Here is a 15,012-nt window from a genome sequence, read left to right as displayed (position 1 = left end):
TTATTTATATCTGATGATAAAATAATCATTTCATGAAGGTTTTTCATTATCAAACAAGAATATAATACTGCAAGGTGATAACAAAAACTGAGTCTGCATCCTGTGAGTGCATAACATGTTCAGCAGTGACTCCATTAACAGTAATAGCAGGCATGTAATTTGGCAAAAAATGATCATTTGAGTCAGTGGAGTCCAAATTCAAGTCCAAAAAACAAAAAATAACAAACAAAAACAGCATAGTTCGTAATACTGAAGTTGATAGATGATCAACAATTCATCAATGTTTGTGTCAAAGAAAAACAGTGACAGGCTCCTGGAAAATGACAGGCAGGTCAAGAGGGATATCTTCCCTCTCAGACAGGGGCACCTGGGTCTCATTCTCTTCAGGTTCTCCAGGTCGATAGGGTGCCAGCCAGTCCTGATGAAGCATGAACTTTCGCCATCTTTCCAGCACCGTACAGTGCCCCTCCCAGGCGCTGGTGAGCTTTGGGCTCCTGCCCCTGATCCTGCGTGGTGAGTAGACCCACAACTTGTCCCCTGGGGTGCACCCTGTGGTCTGGTAGACTGCTGTCCTATATGCCATGAGCAGGAGAGGGAGGACTTGATGGCACTGGATGCCACCAACTGCCACATGGTGCGGTCTCCTGCTGGCGTCTGCCACTTTCAGTATAACACACCTTCCTTCATCTCCGGGCGGTCCCATTGAGCCCATAGAGCCTTCACCAGTGCTCTGTGTGGGGCAATCTCTTCCCAAGTATGCCGTTGGTCTGCTCTCTTCCACCTCAGCAGGGGTGCAATGTCCTCATCTTCATGCTGCAGTTCGGCCAGCTGCTCCCATGTCCACTCTTCTGGTTCCCGCACTGTTGCCTCCCGGGTCTAGTGTCTAGTGTGGAGAACCACTAGGAACCCAGCAAAAGCAACCAGGTCCTCGTCGATCCGGGGGATGGGGTAAGAATCCTTCGTCTAGACCTCATTAAGGCGACTGTAATCAACACAAATGCTTGGAGCCGTCCTTCTTGTCTGCCAATGCCACCGGGGACGCCCATGGGCTGTCCGAAGGCTCAGTTACTTCTGTCTCCCAAATCTCCCGTATGAGACACTCTCCTTTCGGCCGGCTCAGGGCATGCAACATGGTGGCTGTCGAATGGGGGTGGCGTGGCCGGTGTCGATGCAGTGCTGGATCCAATCTGTGCACTCGTTGTCACCCTTCCCTTGGGGAAAAACATCCCAAAACTCCTCCGTCAGACAGTGCATGGCTCTCTGTTCCTCCTCATCCAGGCAGCGATTTCCCCAGTGGCACATCTCAAGCATTGCCTGTGTCATGTGCCCGGAGGCTGCTGTTGTTGTCTCACCAATCCAACATGAAACTGCTGACACTGGGGCCCCAAGATCAGCCTGTCCTGGTTAAGACCCAGGCAGCTTCGGATGGCATGCTGGAAGTCAAGGCCCAGGATCAGCTCATCCTCCACTTCAGCGATCCAGGCATCATGCCTTACAGGCATCTTCCCCAGCTCAAACTTCAAGGTTGTCGTCAACAGCTCACCATCCACCGGCCGGAGCTTCTTCCTCCATCCCTGCCCTCCCCTGTCCAGGACATCAGCCCTCACAATGATCACCGAGACGTCGGTGTCAATGAGACCTAGGCAGTAAGTGTCTTCCACACAGCACCCGACGCTCTGACATTTAGTGTGTCACTGCACTGAAGAGAAGTCTTGCTTATTATAATATTTTGCATATTTGAGCAGACAATTATTTTTTGCAGCGACGCCAAGATATTTAGTTGGTTTAGATTCCTAGAAAATGGATAACTTGTGTGTGTGTGTGTATGTATGTGTGTATGTGTATATGTATGTATGTATGTATATACATTGCTATGCCAAAGTCTTAGACATTTTTGACATTTTGGATTTGGGGGGGGGGGGGGGTGTTTAGGAGGCTGTGTGGTCCAGTGGTTAAAGAAAAGGGCTTGTAACCTGGAGGTCCCTGGTTCAAATCCCACCTCAGCCACTGACTCATTGCGTGACCCTGAGCAAGTCACTTAACCTCCTTGTGCTCCGTCTTTCGGGTGAGACGTAGTTGTAAGTGACTCTGCAGCTGATGCATAGTTCACACACCCGAGTCTCTGTAAGTCACCTTGGATAAAGGCGTCTGCTAAATAAACAAATAATAATAATAATATACTACCATAGAATCAACCTGCTTTAATACTAACATTGAATAAACCCGTGCCACCTACAGAACGTCATGTCACGTATACATTTAAAAAAGAAAAATTTAACTTTTTTTGGATGCTTCTCGCGTCCCCCCTGTTGAGAACCACTGGGTAAATGTGATGGATTAGCTACTACGACACTTCATATTAGCTGCTCATGTATAGTTTACTTTGAGTTGTTATGATCACAAGTTTTTGAAGATTCTGATTAATGTGTATTAAAGATTTCTAAATGACAAGCTTGGTTTCTTCTCACCCAAACTAAGCTGTATTAATAACAGTCAAAGTTGTTATAATAGTGGAAAACACTAGTGGAGGCTTTGAGTAAATTGTTGGTGCTCCTGAATGTGTCTAAGACTTGCACAGCAGTGTGCGTGTGTGTATATATATACATATAGCAAGCAGAAAAGAGCCTTTCAATAACTGCATTTTTCAATAGTTTAATACATTTCACATTACTATGGAGAGATGTCACACTTCAGGGGATTCAATACAAGCCTTTCAAAGCTCCTGCATACCATCTGGTAACAGCAGGGCATCATCTACTCCTGCCTTTGAAATGTTAAGAAAGTTTGTTGAAACAGTAAATGTAGTCAACTTTGCGCACCAACTGTGAGTCTGATCTGTATTTAAAATTACTTCTAAATATTTCCCAAGGTACTTTTCTGAAGATTTTAGTTAACAAATACTAGAAAGAACTGTGACTGTTCTATAACTTTAACAAGCGCCACAGACCACCAATGGGTGCTGTGAAACGTTTAGTCACAAAGCTGAATCCCAAACATTATTAAATATTAAACATAAATATATCAATCTGCTGTCCTGCTCTTTCTATGGTAAATGATAATATGGCTCATTGTGTGGAAGCACAAATGAAGCTGAACTGTGATACAAAATCAGCTTTATTAAATGTCAAATGTATAATCATCAGTTTTAAAATGGGTGCTAAAATGTCTGTGATTTCTTGATTTGTATGTGCAGTACAACACAATGACCATGAAATGTATACAGTAGATGCTACTACATCATTTGTTACCAAAGACTTTAGAAGCTCAAGTTATTTGTATTTATTTATTTTTAATTAAATGTATTTTATTTATCAGCTGTTTCAGTCAAGACAACTGTTGCAATGAAACATTTTATTTCAGATATTAACTGACATCATAAAATAGCATGTGCTATGCTATGGCTTTTATACCGGCTTTGTTTGGTGTTTGGTTTTGCCCTTTGATGCACAAAACTAATGAAACCATAGCATAGAAAAAGCTCTCAAGCAAAACAAATAAATTGATAACCTCTCCTGGTTAATTTCACTCTAGATGTATTCATTCTGAATAAGGGTCTAGATACAGTTACATGCATTATTGATATTCTTAATGGGAATACTGCAATGAGATTTCTTTCTTTTTTTTATGTCTCATGTTGAACCAAGGTATTACAATCAATATGTCTGGTTATCAATTTGCATTTCACTGCATACAATTAAGTAATGTGATTATTTTTATGAAACATAATTGAATAATTTGCTAAAATGTCATGCCCCTATATTTGCTAATGCACATAGTCCTTAACACGTTGATGTCCAATTCAGTCTCAAGAGGCTGACTTTTTCGATACTACATCAAATCCTACAAATTACCTTAACCATTTGTCACTGATATGGTAATGTTAACACAGCTTTTTCAGACTTAATCTGGATTTTTAGACAAACTTTGATCCACCATTCAGCGAGCTCCATTTGCAGGGCAAGAGTGAAGCGAAAAAAAAGCAAAGCATTGAGAAGGTAAAGAAACAAACTAAAAACATGATTATTACCAATGTCCTAGTGCAACACTATTGGTTACAGGGATTTACTACAGAAACAACAACATACATTTCAACAAATATTTTTATTTATGTGTTTTTACAAAATTAATAAACTGATCTGTTTTGCTTAAGTTGCAGTGACTGAGCAACATTTCCTTCTATTATCCCTTATGTAATTCTATCCCCTATATAATTAATGTAACTAATACCTGATTACCAATACACCAAAAACATTCACATTTACTAAATGCAATATAACCACTTAATATACTGTGTTTGTGTATTCAGAGGACAAACAATGTCACAACTTTCCTAATCATTAATTTTTATTAAACCGCATTTCAGAATTATGTCTCTTACAATATGTTACAGCCTAACTCCAGAAAGCACCAAGAAATCGTTCATTATCATCAGTGAAGGAACATTGTTTTAATACCTTTTCAGCCTCATGACAAGTTTGTCCTTCAAATGGGCACTGCTTTGCATATGGCAGGACATGACATTTGTCCACAGGTGCTACTGTATCACAGCGTCCTTATCCACAGCTGGGCTGCCTGTCTTGTGACTAATGCTGCGTGACGAAGCTGCATAAACCACTGGCTGCGTGCCATGTATTGTTGTCTCTTTACTTTGTTTTTTAATTCATAACAAACACTAAACCCATGGGACAGAATAAATTACAGCTTAATTTTACTCATTAGCATGCTTTGTCAGCTTTACTGAAATTGCGAATCAGAAAAAAACTGTCATATATATCATACTGTAATGACAAATCTGTCAACTTCAATGTTTTTTTTTTTATTTCCACATATCTTTATTTTTATTTGCCCTGTGTCACTTTAACAGTATACACTTTTTGCTCTTCACACATCTTTACAGACAAATAGTAAACAAGGTACATTATTTAAAGATGTAAATCCAAAAACAATTTCCAGTAAACAAGAGAGATAGCCTTGTAAATTCATGAACAACTTCAATAAAATGAAAATATGCTCACTGAGCACAACAGCAGCTGCAGTTCATATACAGAATAGGCCCAATTCTCAAAGGCTTCATTAGCACTTTTTTCTTTCTTTTTTTTTTCAGGAGTGAAAAATACTTCCAATGAAGTTAACAAATCTGAAATAAACAACTCAGACATGAATTCTTCCTTCCCCTTACAGTCTGAATTGTAACTCTTCAGTCTTCCCTCAAGAGAAAGATAGATGGAGATAACGCCACCTCCATGGTGAGCAAATTAGAGAGAATTGTAGCTTCCTGAGACTGGAAGTCATACACTATGGAACAGTTTGAAAAAGACACGCAAGTATTAATACAAGATGTCAGACTGACGACAGTCAAGTACAGTATGATGAAATTGAGTTATTGGTTAGTAGTTTCTCTGACATATCTGTCTCATACATTCAAAAGGATAGAGGTATTTGCATGCATTTTTTTTATAGCTAAACTGTTTAATCAATCAGATTTCATCTTTACATAATCGTTGTGTTTTAATGTTTTTTTTTTGTTTTGTTTTTAATCCATGCTTTACACCGCTGCACACAGCTAACCCCCGGGGTTTGATTTGTACCTTTGCAATGTAGCCAACTACCAGATAATAATGCCCTCAGAGTCCTATTGTTTAGATATGTGGGGGAGACAGAACCAGTTACATTAGCCCAGGAACCAGCATGAAGGCAGCTTACAAATGTGCAATTGATGTCTGTCTTGTGGATATCACAGCACTTGCCCTCAGGTAAAATGAATACAATTTGATAGTGGAGTAACAGAATTCATAGCCAATCTTTCAAACATTACACCAAGGTCAAGGCAAGGGAAAAACATAACAAAAAAAACAAAAAAAACTTTCAATTTGTGTTTAATCAATTTTTCGAGAATTAAAATGTTGTCTATTTACATAAGTTATTTTAACAGTCATTTTTTAAAACTTTCTTGGGAATGACAACACCAATTTGTCTAGCAAAAACTTTCCATCTGATAGAATAAAGATGCTGGACAACCTTTCCACGCTACAGTCTGCTCTACTCAAGGTTACAGACGATGTATTCAAAGCCCTGGAAAACAGCCTTCTCTTGGGTCCAATTTTTCTGCACTTGTTAAGGTCTGTGACATGATTGATCTTAAACATCTCCTGGGCAAACAGTAATCTATAGGAATGAGCAACGATGCAATAAGCTGGTTTAACTTCAATCTCTCTGCCAAAACACAGTAGTATCTATTAATCACTCTTGCACACTTTATTTATTAAGGGTGCATATTTTGTGGTTGAAAAAACATGTTTTTAGTGAAATTACATTTCACCCTATGATAAGATACATACTGTACAGACATACATACGTATAAACAGCGCACACTAGAATGTTGCCACCACCACCATCACAATTATTTAATGTATCCACTCAAAGGATAAATATACTGTATATATTTCGATCCTGGTTCATGTGTTTTTAAAAAATGTTTTTATCCTCTTTAGAGTTTCAGGATTAAATCAGGCTCATGAGGTTGTAATCTTTATCTTCAAAACTCAGTCCCAAGAATGGTTTCATGAACAGCTGTTCAACTGTATTCATCTTGTCTACTGGTAGAAATGGTCTTTCGCGCCAATTATCATTTCCTAGATACTGTAACGACCACAGCACAGAGAGCTAGGGCAGTGAATCCAGCACCCCAGATCCAGTAAAAACTGTAGCTTCACATCCTAGTAAGAAACTGGAAATCACACTGCGTAGGTACAACAAGAGCGGTGAAGAAGAATGCCCTGCTATGTTAGTGATTTATTTTTAGTGAGTATACAAATACATACTATATATATAAATAAATAAATGTGGAGGGGCGACGCCCTAACATCCTCTATACACGAGCCGCTACTGATTACCCCACAGGTTGTTTAGATCTCAGACTGACCGCCAGCCTGACCAAAGAGAGCACAGGAACCACACAGACCAGTAAGTAAAAGTATTTCTTTATTACAATGATCAATGCAATTGACAATAAAACAATGTGCAATAATAAAAGGATCACATATGTCACCACTATACAGCATCTATCAATGAATATCCTACACATTTTATAAATTCCTAAAAAACAAAAAACTAAAGTTCACACATTTTTAACAGCAAGGTAAGTATTACAGTTCCCACTAAACTATTCCTCCAATGTCCTGAACCAATTCCTTGAAAGTATCAATCCCTCTGGATCCACAATCCGCCACCAAGGGGTTCCCGCTCTCTCCTTCCACTCCAACGATGTTAACCCCTGGAAAGGACAAGCAAGGAGATCCACTCTCATTACTCTGCTCCCTTCGCTCACACACCCTGGTCTCAGCCCTCCCTGCAAACCTCAAAATGAATCTTCTGTTGATTCATTCCTTTTTTTTTTTTTTTACTAACTTTCCTTGTAGTGAATACTTAGCTTTGGTTAGCATTGCCAGTTCTCTTTCTTGAACAAGTGTTCCCATCTGTTTCCTTGGTCCAGGATCCTATACTTGCTTCTTCACAACAATAAACAGTGTCATAAAATACAATAAAACAATGAACTACTATTATAAAATAAGTGTACTTATTATAACCATAAAAACCACTGTGTAATAAAACGATATCATTTTGGTCACTTGTGACACTAGTACTGTACTGTATAGCAGATAGGTTTGTCTCCTCTCTCTGATGAGCCAGAACTGCTGTAACTATACGAATGTTGAATATAGAGTTTGAGGGTAAAATGTAATTTTTTCTTGTATTTTAGAAAAAATATATTTTTTGTTTTATTTAACATTATAATATATATATATATATATATATATATATATATATATATATATATATATATATATATATATATATATATATATATATATATATTAAAATACCGGTAGCCATCTTGTTTACAGTTACAGATGTACAGTAACTATAAAACTCAGTGACCAATTACCAGCAAACAAATCCCAAAAGTAGGATGAAGAACAATTAAATGAACTAGAAATTGGCAAAACAGAAAAAAATACCCCGGAATCAAAATTGCTGTCTTTATACTCACTCAGCCCGACTTTGTCACTTCAAATAATTTATTTTTAGTGGTTTGTAAACGCTACAGAAAAACACAAAAGACATTTCTGCACATTATCCACCCCTCTCCGACACAAATTACTGTGATCTTCCTATATGTCATTATTTTTATTAATTTTTTTACCCCCGTTCTGCTGAAACAAAAGCGTCTTGCACTCACAGAGAAATAAATAATTTAGTGCCGTCTCAACTCCACCTCCTGGTGGATCTTTTCAATGGCAAGGTACAATACTGATCCGGTATATGGTAATTACTGGTGTGGTAGATGCACACATTGCTCTAACACATAAAATACAACGTGTTTTAATCACACATATACAGGACAGAAATATCCGATTAAGGGATTCATTTATTGTAACAGCACACATGTAATTTTACATGCTTAAATGTCCCTGTGGTCTAATCTATGTGGGTCAAACAAAACGCCGTCTTAAAATACGTATCGCTGAACACAAATTAACGGTGTTTTGCTTTATAATCAATGTTTTTAATTATTCAATTTGCATGAGTGACTATTTCTTGTATTGGAAGTTTATTGTATTTTGTAATAGATGCATTGTTATTTATGTATACAACTTTTTTAAGCTTGTGTAATTGAATCTACTAATTGAATAATCATTTAATTAAGAAAGATGATGCATATAAATGGGGGTTATTTCTAAATAGCAATAGAGTGTGTTGAAATGGGTTGTGGTGTACAGCTAAGTGTTTGTGTGCTGCTTTTTGTTTTTAACAATAAAATGAAAAAAGTTTTAATAAATAATTTGTAGTGGTCATGATCTTATGAATAGAAGTTATATGATGAGTGTGCAACCAAGACATCTCTACAAGGTCTACTATCAAGCTACAAGCCTTTGCCAACAGCGATACAAGCATTTGGATCTTTATTGAAACTTTTTTTCAATTTGTTATATTTTGTTTAAATATAACTGATGCAGCATAAGTAAATAAATAAATAACAGAGGATGTCAGGCAGGGGCGTAGCTATCATAAGTGCAGGTGGTGCAGCTGCTCCAGGGCCCACAAGCCTTTTGGGCCCACTCGCACTTCAAAAGGGACAAATAAAATATGTGAACTATACTCAGAAAATAAAATAAAAAATAGTAGGCCTAATGAATAATGACAAATGAGTTAAAGGACTAGCCACCACCTTTCCACTAGCCAGCACACACCTCCAAGTACCCTACCGCTAGTAACTTTGGTTTTAACCCTACAGTGCTGTATTAAAATGACCATATATGGGCGTGAATATGACCACTTTGTGTTACGGCCCTTGTAGTTTCTCAACCATAAATGAGAAATTAAAACCCAATTATAATAATAACTCTTTCTGAGTTAGCTGTAGAAAATGCAGAATTTTATAAGAATTTCAAATAAAATATCAGATTTCAAATATCTATACTGACCGTTGGAGACACAAGACTTTGCCCAAATACAAAACTGACAGAGTTTAGGGGAGGGGGGGCCATTTAAAAATTTTGCACCGGGGCTCATTCCAACCTAGCTACGCCCCTGATGCCAGGGCAATAGTTCAATCTATTTTTGCTCCGATGATGAGGTTTTAACCAATCACAGGCCAGGATTGCCAACATCTGACTTTATATATATATATATATATATACACACACACACACACACACACACACACAGTATGAGATTAAACAATTAAAGTTGAAAAAATACATCTAATTGCTTGTGAGTGAAATCGTGCAACATTTCAGGCTTTGTCTCGGAAGCAGTAAAGTTGCGGATTAAACAACAAATCACTCTGTTGCCTTTACTTCCTACCTTATTGTCCTTGAAGACCTCAGCTGACAAATTGAAATTTCAACTCTTCAGCCCCAGGGCAAACTCACAACTGTTGTATGTTTATGTTTATTATCACCTACACTGGAAGCCTACTGCACAGTGTGACGAGTTCCCAGATTTAAAAATGTGAGTGTGCTTGCAGATATAGTGACAGTGATGGGTTAGCAGTCATGACACAAAATAAGAGGAAGATAGCAGACATGTGTGTACTGTAGGTTTTAGCAATATAGAGATTATGGTAGATCACTGCAATTTATATGTGGGTTTCTTATCTGCTAAACATCTATTCACTCTTTTTTTTGCATCACAAAAGTGTATTCAGTACAGCAATTTATTTCAGAATTCATATCTGAGTACTTGCATAGGCTTGATATTGTAAGCGATAATAACCGGTTAATATTGGCAGCTCACTTACAGCTAAATAATAGTGCTTTCTCCAAGACACTGTCTAATCACCTAAAAGATTATGTAAATGTATGAGCATTATCCTCTTCAATGGATGTGGTAATAATAATGATCAGCAAAGCAAAAATGATTGGTTATGGTAAAAAAGAAGAAAAAATACCCATGATGCTCATTCATTCTTTCAAATGTATGCAATTATTTAAATATTCTGTACATAATACTTAAGGCCAGCATATCTCTCTCTCTCTCTCTCTCTCTCTCTCTCTCTCTCTCTCTCTCTCTCTCTCTCTCTCTCTCTCTCTCTCTCTCTCTCTCTCTCTCTCTCTCTCTCTCTCTATATATATATATATATATATATATATATACACAGTACTGTGCAAAAGTTTTAGGCAGGTGTGAAAAAATGCTGTAAAGTAAGAATGCTTTCAAAAATAGACATGTTAATAGTTTATATTTATCAATTAACAAAATGCAAAGTGAGTGAAAAGACGAAAAATCTACATCAAATCAATATTTGGTGTGACCACCCTTTGCCTTCAAAACAGCATCAATTCTTCTAGGTACACTTGCACACAGTTTTTGAAGGAACTCGGCAGGTAGGTTGGCCCAAACATCTTGGAGAACTAACCACAGTTCTTCTGTGGATTTAGGCAGCCTCAGTTGCTTCTCTCTCTTCATGTAATCCCAGACAGACTCGATGATGTTGAGATCAGGGCTCTGTGGGGGCCATACCATCACTTCCAGGACTCCTTGTTCTTCTTTACGCTGAAGATAGTTCTTAATGACTTTCGCTGTATGTTTGGGGTCGTTGTCATGCTGCAGAATAAATTTGGGGCCAATCAGATGCCTCCCTGATGGTATTGCATGATGGATAAGTATCTGCCTGTACTTCTCAGCATTGAGGAGACCATTAATTCTGACCAAATCCCCAATTCCATTTGCAGAAATGCAGCCCCAAACTTGCAAGGAACCTCCACCATGCTTCACTGTTGCCTGCAGACACTCATTCGTGTACCGCTCTCCAGCCCTTCGGCGAACAAACTGCCTTCTGCTACAGCCAAATATTTCAAATTTTGACTCATCAGTCCAGAGCACCTGCTGCCATTTTTCTGCACCCCAGTTCCTGTGTTTTCGTGCATAGTTGAGTCGCTTGGCCTTGTTTCCACGTTGGAGGTATGGCTTTTTGGCCGCAAGTCTTCCATAAAGGCCACTTCTGACCAGACTTCTCCGGACAGTAGATGGGTCTACCAGGGTCCCACTGTTTTCTGCCAATTTTGAGCTGATGGCACTGCTGGACATCTTCCGATTGCGAAGGGAAGTAAGCATGATGTGTCTTTCATCTGCTGCAGTAAGTTTCCTTGGTCGACCACTGCGTCTATGGTCCTCAACGTTGCCCGTTTCTTTGTGCTTCTTCAAAAGAGCTTGGACAGCACATCTGGAAACCCCTGTCTGCCTTGAAATTTCTGCCTGGGAGAGACCTTGCTGATGGAGTATAAATACCTTGTGTCTTGTTGCTGTGCTCAGTCTTGCCATGGTGTATGACTTTTGACAGTAAACTGTCTTCAGCAACCTCACCTTGTTAGCTGAGTTTGGCTGTTCCTCACCCAGTTTTATTCCTCCTACACCGTGTGACAGAGAAAGAATGAATCTTGGTTATAAATCTCCATCCCGACCTGTGAGGGTGCGGTGTAAAAGGAACAGAGTGGTGGTCAGACAATTCATTCCAAGGGTTAGGTGGAAGTTGGCCATCTAGATAGTGGGCAGGAGCTACTGTACACCAAGTCATCGCCCCAGAAGGGAAGCGATGTGGCAACCGTGGATTGGAGGAGAAGCGGTTGCACTCACTAACAAAGGGGGCATGACTGACGGTACAAATGGGGATGTGGCTAGGTGATCTGTTCCTTTTGTTATGGTTAAGAGCGAACCGCTAAAGGAGAACTGTAAACTAACTGTGAGTGTTTTGTTTGTTTGTCGTATCTAATTATACTTGTTTGTTCTTGTTAGACATCTAACACGATCCGGAGCTGTCGCTTAAGGCCAGTACCAAACCCGGACAACACTGCACAAATGTTCACGAATAAATTGTATTTCACCACTCGCACTTTAGCACTCACTCTGGACTTGTGATCGTGTGTGTGTCTTTTGTGTGTTTAAAACTGTGTTTATTATTTCGGGACTGAACCCCTGTGGATTTAACTGAGAAATACACATTGTTGTGTATTGCCGGTTCTCATTTTTATTTACTGTTGTCAAGTGACTTTGGCTAACAATTAAAACATCATTTCACCAATAAGTTTGTTGTTTGTCATTCTCTTGAACACTGTATCACCTCTACACCTGCGAACTGCAAACCATTTTTCCACATACCGCTATAAACTTTGATTGAGTTCAGGCCAAGGTGCACTTTCTAAAGTACAATGAGTGCCCTGAACGTCTGTCTACCAGTGGACGCCATAGTATACAAATGTCAGGGAATTCTATTGTAGTGTAAAACTGAAACAGTATTATGGGACAGTGCAGGGTCAATCAGACTCAAGTGGACCAAATTCTGGGGAGGAGTTTCCTCCATTTCAGGTTGTTGATACATATTGTAAACCATATTGATGGAGAAAGGGGTTCCAGGGTATGCATTGTGTGCCTGCAAAGGAAGTGTTTCTCCAAAACTGTGTTTTTTTCGGGGATACTGCCGGCACCTTGCAAAGGACAATATGGACAGCTGGAAATACATAATCAAAATACATGGCTGAAATAGTGGTGCAGACAGGAAGGCTTCACCTTTCTTGAACATTGGAGCACATTCTACAACAAGGACTATCTATATAGGTGGGGCTGACTGCACTTAAAAAGGGAACCAATCTACTTGGAGAAAGGATCCTTGAGTAGGTTCAGAAGCATTTAAACTAGAACGGAAGGGGGGAGAAATCAACAAAAAAACAGAAGGGAGACTACATCAAAACAAGGGCAATAACTCAGGTAAGACAGCCATTAAATGTATTTATCTAAATGCTAGAAGTATCAGAAACAAAATGTTAGAACTTGAAGCTACTGCACTAACAAGTATCTACGATGTGATAGGTGTTACAGAAACTTGGTTATCTGAGAATGATGGAGACGAATATAATATTAGTGGGTATACACTGCATAGGAAAGACAGGCAGGACAGAAGAGGCAGAGGGGTAGCGCTATACATAAGAAATAGTCTCGAAGCCCAGGCGTTAAATCTGGATGAAGAAAACAACGCAGAATCAATATGGGTCAGAATAATGGACAAAAATTCAAAGGGAATAATAATAGGAGCATGTTATAGCCTGCCTGTAACAGGGGAGATCTGGAATGACTATCTGGCACATGTGTGGTACTGCAGGTAGAGGGCAGCGGTCTCGTAGGATCCGCCTGTCAGTCATGGCGATGACACGGAGAGGTGGGGAAGAGGGTGTGTGGGCTTTCCCTCTCTGAGTGGCTGACAGCCGGGCCTTGGAAGATTGCTCGGCCCATAAGAACTGCGCTTGGTTGTGCACTCGGGTGGCCGTGTTGGGGAATAAACAGTGACACTGACAGAATAGGTCAGTTTGAAAACAAAGACCAGGCAAGCCTGGCTGGGGAAAACAGTCTACCTAAAATAATTTAAAGAAAAACAGAAGAAATAATTATGTACCCGAGGGGAGGTTTTCTAGCTGTCCGGGGAACTCCGGCCACTCCAGTATATAGGATAACTGAGCGTAGGTCGGAGGCTCATTCTGACCGGTTTAGCGGCAGTGGGGGCACTGCGTAAGCAGCACTTTTGTTTGTAGTTTTATTACTGTGTTTTATTATTTTCCCTTTTTCTTTCGCCTTTTGTTTTCATTATTATTTTCGAGCACTTGTATGTGCACTGGACTGTGTACCTGTATTGGTAACTCCGTGGTCCTGTTTACTGTTGCCAGTATTCAGGCCACGGACAACAGCGCCCTCTGTGGGCTAAAATAAATTTTAAAAAAAGAAAATAAATAAAATGGCACCTGTGCGGTGTTTGCAAATACAATCTTCTGTCTCCCGTGTCAGTGAATACCCCCACTGTTCCACACCGCCAAATTCAGACGTGGAGCAAAATAATCTGTTATACAACGACATTAGAAATGCATGTAGCAAAGGAGAAGCCATACTAATGGGGGATTTCAACTTCCCCATATAACATTGGAAAACCCAGTGGGGAGCACGACAGACAAAATTGAAATGGTGGAAATGACAAATGACTGCTTCCTAACGCAATTTGTCAAGGCACCGACTAGAGGGGAGGTATGCCTTGGTTTAGTCTTTTCAAATAACGAAGACAGAATAACTAAAATAGAGGTCAGAGAACCATCTGCAAACTCAGACCACAACATGGTCTCATTTGAAGTGATTTTTAAAACCCAAAAAGTAATGACTAAAGCTAAGGTTTACAATTTTAGAAAGGCAAACAATGAAGCTATGAAACAGAGACTAACATAAGTAAATAGGAGTAAAATAGAGAAAATATCCACAATAAAAGGATGGCTGTTTTATAAAAATGTAGTACTAGAGGCGCAAAACAATTACATCCCAAAAGTAGACAAATCTAAATGTAAAACAAAATGGTTTAATAGATCAATTTAAAAAATACAGCAAAAAAGGCACTTTACAGAGCATTTAAAAGTGACCAAAAACACTTATGAGACACAGAAAGAGTACTTGGAACTGCAAACACAAGTCAAAAAGGAA

Source organism: Acipenser ruthenus, chromosome 6 (assembly GCF_902713425.1).
Source record: "Acipenser ruthenus chromosome 6, fAciRut3.2 maternal haplotype, whole genome shotgun sequence".
Taxonomy (NCBI): domain Eukaryota; kingdom Metazoa; phylum Chordata; class Actinopteri; order Acipenseriformes; family Acipenseridae; genus Acipenser; species Acipenser ruthenus.
The sequence above is the reverse complement of the archived record's forward strand: the minus strand, read 5'-3'. Positions refer to the sequence as shown.